Genomic DNA, 6112 nt, shown 5'->3' on the forward strand with positions numbered 1-6112 from the left:
CTCCATACCTTGTACCTGACCCCACTCTACCACATACAACACCAGCTCCCACTTCTCCAACCCCCATTGTGGCTATTCCTCTGGCCACACTTAGGGCTTCTCCACCAGCCGCCCTAGAGAAAAACAAGGGGGTGGTACACATCCCCTGTCTGACAGACGTCCTGCCTCTTTTAGGGACAACCATCCCAGTGCCTCCTCACCTCCACGATACCTTGCTCTTGAGGAGGGAGCTGAGACTGTCCCAGAACCCATTCCTGCACCTGCCCCCGAGCTTCCCTGGGCCATCCAGCACGTTCTGAGAGGCTATCAGCAAGAGGCCCTGGGAGACTTAGCTGATGGAATGCTACCCGAGAACATGGCCCTCAGCCTTGGTGGGTTGCTTGCTCGTGCCAACTCTTCTTCCCACCAAGCTGAGGTGAGGGTTAAGGAACAACAGGCCCTTGCTAATGAACTGGCCATGGTGAAGAAACAAATGGCTAAGTAAGCCCAACGCTTCTTTATCCAGAAGGCTGCCCTGATCGAGGAGATGGGCGTCCTTCGGAAGGCAGAGCTGGAGGCCAACAAGAGGCTTCACGATGAAGGTCAGAAGTACACCACACTTCTGACCAAAGTGGTGCCCCTCAAAGCCGAGATAACGGAACTAAAAGTTGTTGTTGCTGCTAACCAAGTCAAAATGACCAACCTTGAGGAGCGCTCTGTCACCCGGGAGGTGCACCTGGGTAAGGTCGAAGCTGAACTTGCTGAGAAGGACGAAACCCTGGAAAAGGTCAAAGCGGAACTTGCTGAGCAGGCCGAACTTCTCGAGAGGAGCCAAAAGGAGTTTGCAGAAAAAACTAAAGCCCTTGCACGAACGGTGAAGGAAAAGGCGGCTCAAACTGAAAGCTTCAAGAAGGCCGAGGCCGAATTCCTCGGCGATGCCGCGGAGGCCTATGGCGTTGGGTTTGAAGATGCTTTAGCTCAGGTTGTTTGCAAGCACCCTGAGATTGACGCTTCACTCTTCGTCACGACAAACTATGTCGTCGATGGGCAAATCGTGCCTCGGTGCCTTCCACCCAACGTCCCCTAGTTTTTGTACTTGAAAGTTGAACTTTTGATACATTATGCACCTTCGAATGTAATTTTGCACCTTTAACTTAAACGCTTTGCTCATTTCTGCTTGCGTCTTTACTTACTCTTATTACTAACAGTGTTTTTGATACTAACTCCATTCGTTATTCTAGGTAACTTGCCCTTTCGAACTATAGGTAGCACGCTTTGTCGTCTTTTAACCTTTGCTTTTAGAACAATCTGTAATATGACAAGCGTGCATGGACCTTCAATTGTCCTTAACTTTCTCTCTTACTTGAGCATGAGAGCTCTCATCGTCGCTCAAAGGCGAAGGAGGACTTATCTTAGCCGAAACCTACTGTTTATGCTAGGTGCCCACACTCGAGGAGGTGCCCCCACGCCGCTATCTCTCAAGGTGTCTAAACACAAGGTCGATCGATAGGCTTGGTGCCCATGCCCGAGAGGAGGCGTCCCATAAGGAGCTGCCACCCTCCTCGAGGTGTCTAAACACCCAGTCAACCGGTGTACTCAGTGCCCACGCCCGGGGAGGAGGTGGCCCAGAGGGCGCTCCTACCTTCCCTCGGGGTGTCTAAACACCATAGCAACCAGTTCACCACCGATCGGACCTTATAACTTGCACTTGATGCCCACGCCTGAGGAGAGCTGTGCCAAAGGCAGCGCCGCTCGTCCTCAGTGTGTCTAAACATCAAGGCGATCAGCGCACTTGGTGCCCACGCTCGAGGAGGTGCCCCCCGTCGCTCTCGCTTGAGGTGTCTAAACAACAAGACAACCCGGGCGCTTGGCGCTCACGCCTTGGGAGGGGGCGTCCCGAAGGATACCGCGACTCCTACTTGGGGTGTACACACGCTAAGGTGCCCGGTTTATCACTGATCTGTACTTTTCTCTCGCACTTGATGCCCACGGTCAGAGGAGGCGCCCCCCGCCACTTCCTTTCGAAGTTTCTAAACACCAAGGTGACTAGTGCACTTGGTGACCACGCTCGGAGGACCGTAAATGGTAAGCTAAATGAATTTTGGGGTGGTTTGCGGAAGCTTTGTGGTTTGCTGATGGATCAAGGCCTTCCTAGGAGGAGTGGCTGCCCTGGAGGTGCATGAAGAGTATGAATTTGGGGAGGTTCGGGCAGTCCCTTTAAAGGTGAAAGGATTGAAGATTAAGACCTAAATTCTAGGTAAGGAGTAAGGTATGGCTCAAGTTTGGAAGCATAACAATACTCAATTTAATCTTTTTAATTACATGAGGTAGGCTCCTCCTTTTATAGCCTAAGGAGGACCGTAAATGGTAAGCTAAATGAGGAGCAAATGTAAGCTAAATGAGATGCAAATGAGGAGTACATGGAGGCACATGGAGCACATGGCACATGGGAGCACATGGCCTCCTAACCTTCACATGGCCGGTCCTAGATTAGTGGTAGGTTCTAGAAAACCGTTACTAATCTAGGTTAACCCTTTCTTAATCCTAATTTGCAAAATTTAAACAAAGGTTCACAAGGCTATGCTATTTGCACCACAATTAAAACTAAGCTACACTTGTTGGGCCTTCTTGGACATCAACTCTCTTTGTCCTAGACGCTTCTTGGTGGGTCCTAGACGCTTCTTGTGGGTGCCCTCCATGCAAAGTTGGTCCTAGACGCTTCTTGTGGGTGCCCTCCATGCAAGGTTGGTCTTAGACGCTCTCTTGGTTGCCTTTCATGCAAGGTTGGTCCTAGACGCTCTTTTGGGTGTTGGGGCCTCTTCCATCAGGTTCACTCTTCTCTCTTCATTGGATTCCTCCGCCACGAAAATCTAGAAGCGTGGCGAGCTTTCTTGAATTTCAACGGGGATCATTGCGTTCGACCCGTACACCAAGTTGAAACATGTCTCTCCAGTGGGGGATTGGGGCGTAGTGTGGTAGGCCCATACTATCCTGGGAACCTCCTCCGCCCAAGTTCCCTTGGCTTTCTCAAGTCTTCTGAGCAGAATTCTGTTTGCAGATTCCACTTGCCCGTTCGTTTGGGGGTGCTCGATAGATGCGAAGACTTTCTTAATGCCGACCTCTGTACACAGCTTGTCCAACTGCTGGCTAGCGACAAGGCGCCTTGGTACGCCAAAGCGACACACGATATTCTTCCACACAAAATGTTGTACCTTGTGAGCCGTGATCTGCGCCACCGGCTCGGCTTCAATCCACTTCGTGAAGTATTCGATGGCCACTATCAAATACTTCATCTGCCTTATTGCCAACGAAAAGGGCCTCAGAATGTCGATTCCTCACGTATGGAAAGGCCACGGACTATAGATGGACCTCAACTCTTCTGGTGGTGCCTTGTGCCAGTCGGCATGCTGTTGACACTGCTTGCACCGCTAGGCGTACCTCACGCAATCTTCTCTTACTGTTGACCAGTAATATCCCGCGCGTACAACCTTCGATTCTAAAGGCCTGCCACCAACATGGCTCCCACAAATTCCCTCATGGAGCTCAGCCATTATTCTCGTACATTGATCTCCGCTCACACACGTCAAAATCGGGTGTGTGAACCCATGCCTAAACAGAGCTCCGTCCACGAGGGTGTACCTTGCGGAGTTCCTCTTTATTTTCTTGCCCTCCTCGGGCTCTACTAGGAGTATCCCATCCGTGAGGTAGCGTCTATAGCCGTCATCCATGTGTCCCCCTCCTCCAGCACGCATACATGCATGGGGTCCTCCCCTCCCAGTGAGGCCGGATAAATACTTACACTGGGCGTCTTCAGCGTGGCCTGAGTCAACGACTGATGACTCCTCGCCCTTCCCCTAAACGCACTAATCTGAAGGACGCTCTCCCTGCTATCTGCCACAAACGTTCGTGGTGTTTTGAGGGTTTCTTGTATTACCGTCCTCTGCCTTCCCCCCTTGCCCGAACTGGCCAACTTGGCGAGCAGGTCAGCAAGGGCATTCTGCTCCCTTGGGACGTGTACCGGCTCGAACACTTCAAACGCCCCCTTCAAAACTTAAACATAGCTCAAGTATGCGGCCGCCATCTATGGGTCTTTGGCCTGGTACTCTCCAATTACTTGTCCTGTAACTAATTGGGAATCGCTCATTATTAGCAAGCTCTGTGCGCCCATCTCCTTGGCCAAGAGCATTCCAGCTATTAGGGCCTCGTACTCTGCCTGGTTGTTGCTGGCTTTGAAGGAGAACCTCAGGGCCTGCTCAATCAACAACCCATTTCGCCCCTCCAAAATCACACCGGCTCCGCTTCCCTGCTGATTAGAGGTCCCATCGACGGAGAGTATCCACTTCAAACTAACCTCCTCTTCTTGCTGCGCACTCCCTGGGGAGAGCTCTGCCACGAAATCCGCATAGACCTGGCCCTTGATGGGGTCTCGAGGTTCATACTGGACATCGAACTCCGATAGCTCCACCGCCCAGCGTACCATCCTCCCTGCCACGTCGGGCTTCTGCAGCACTTTTCGGATAGGGAGGTCTGTCATCACCACCACTGTGAAGCCTTGGAAGTAATAACAGAGCCTCCTGGCCGAGAACACCACGGCCAACGTCGCCTTCTCTAAGACTTGGTACCTCGCCTCCGACCCTTGTAACACCTTGCTCAAAAAATATATTGGCCTTTGCGTCTGGCCATGCTCCTGGACGAGGACCGAACTGATCGCCCGCTCGGTCACGGCAAAATAAAACCGAAGGGGCACGCCGATCTGTGACTCGCACAACACGGAGGGAGCGGCCTGGTACTCCTTTAATTTCAGGAACGCTGCCTCACACTCCTCGGTCCACACGAACCGACTATTTCTTCTTAAACACTGGAAGTAGGGGTGACCCTTGTCTCCCCCAGCGGATACGAATCTAGACAGGGCCGTCATCCTCCCTGTCAACTGTTGCACCTCTTTCACCAAGGCAGGCTCCTCATAGCGAGGATCGTCGCACACTTGTCAGGGTTCACTTCTATCCCACGCTCGGTGAGTAGGAACCCCAAGAATTTGCCCGCCTCGACCCCGAATATGCACTTTTCGGGGTTCAGCTTCAGACGATACTTAGCTATTGTAGAAAACAGCTCTTCCAAATTAGCTATGTGTTGTCCCCTCTCCTGTGAGGTCACCATCGTGTCATTCACGTAGGCCTGCACGTTCCTTCCCAACATGGGTGCGAGGACCTTGTCCATCAACCTCTGATAGGTGGCGCCTACGTTCTTCAAGGCGAACGACATCACCTTGTAACAATAGCTGGATGTCTCGGTCATGAACGCCGTTTTGCACTCGTTAAGGGAGTGCATCTTGATCTGGTTGTACCCAGAGAACGCATCCAAAAAGCTTAGCATCTTACAGCCCGAGGCGCTGTCCACCGACGCATCGATGCTCGGCAAAGGGTATGAATCCTTTGGGCACGCTTTGTTGAGGTCAGTGAAGTCCACACACATCCTCCACTTCCTATTGGCCTTCTTTACTAAGACCACATTGGCCAACCACTAAGGGTATTGAATCTCCCTAATGTGGCCGGTGTCCAACAACTTCCTCGTCTCTTCTTGCACGACTAGCCGCCTTTCCTCGTTGAACTTCCTTCTTCTTTGGCGGACGGGTCTGACCTTGGGGTCCATGGTAAGGCGATGGCACAAGAAATCTGGGTCGATCCCTGGCATGTCCGAGGCGGACCATGCGAAGGCGTCCAAATGGCGCAATATCACCTCTGCCACCTGGTTTTGTTCTTCTTGGTCCAATGACTTACCCAACTTGAATGTCTTACCACCAATCTGCCTCTCCACCACATTCTCAGTTGGCTCGGGTCGCCTCTCCCGAGCGTTCTCTGCGCGGGCCACGCCTACGCAATCCTCCTCCATGGGCGGGCGCTCCACGACCATAAACACACCCCTCTTCGTTTTGAGGCTATTCTCATAGCACTTCTTGGCCTCTTGCTGATCGGATTTGATCACGATCACCTTCCCACTAAGATCGGGCAGCTTCAACTTCATATGGCGTGTACACGACACCCCCCTCAGCCGATTCAGGGTCGGCCTTCCCAACAAGATATTGTATGCTGACTGGGCGTTCACTACTAGGTATCTTATGTTTTCTGTGCGGGAT

The sequence above is a fragment of the Phaseolus vulgaris genome, chromosome 3 (genome assembly GCF_051622355.1).
Source record: "Phaseolus vulgaris cultivar YP4 chromosome 3, ASM5162235v1, whole genome shotgun sequence".
Lineage (NCBI taxonomy): Eukaryota > Viridiplantae > Streptophyta > Magnoliopsida > Fabales > Fabaceae > Phaseolus > Phaseolus vulgaris.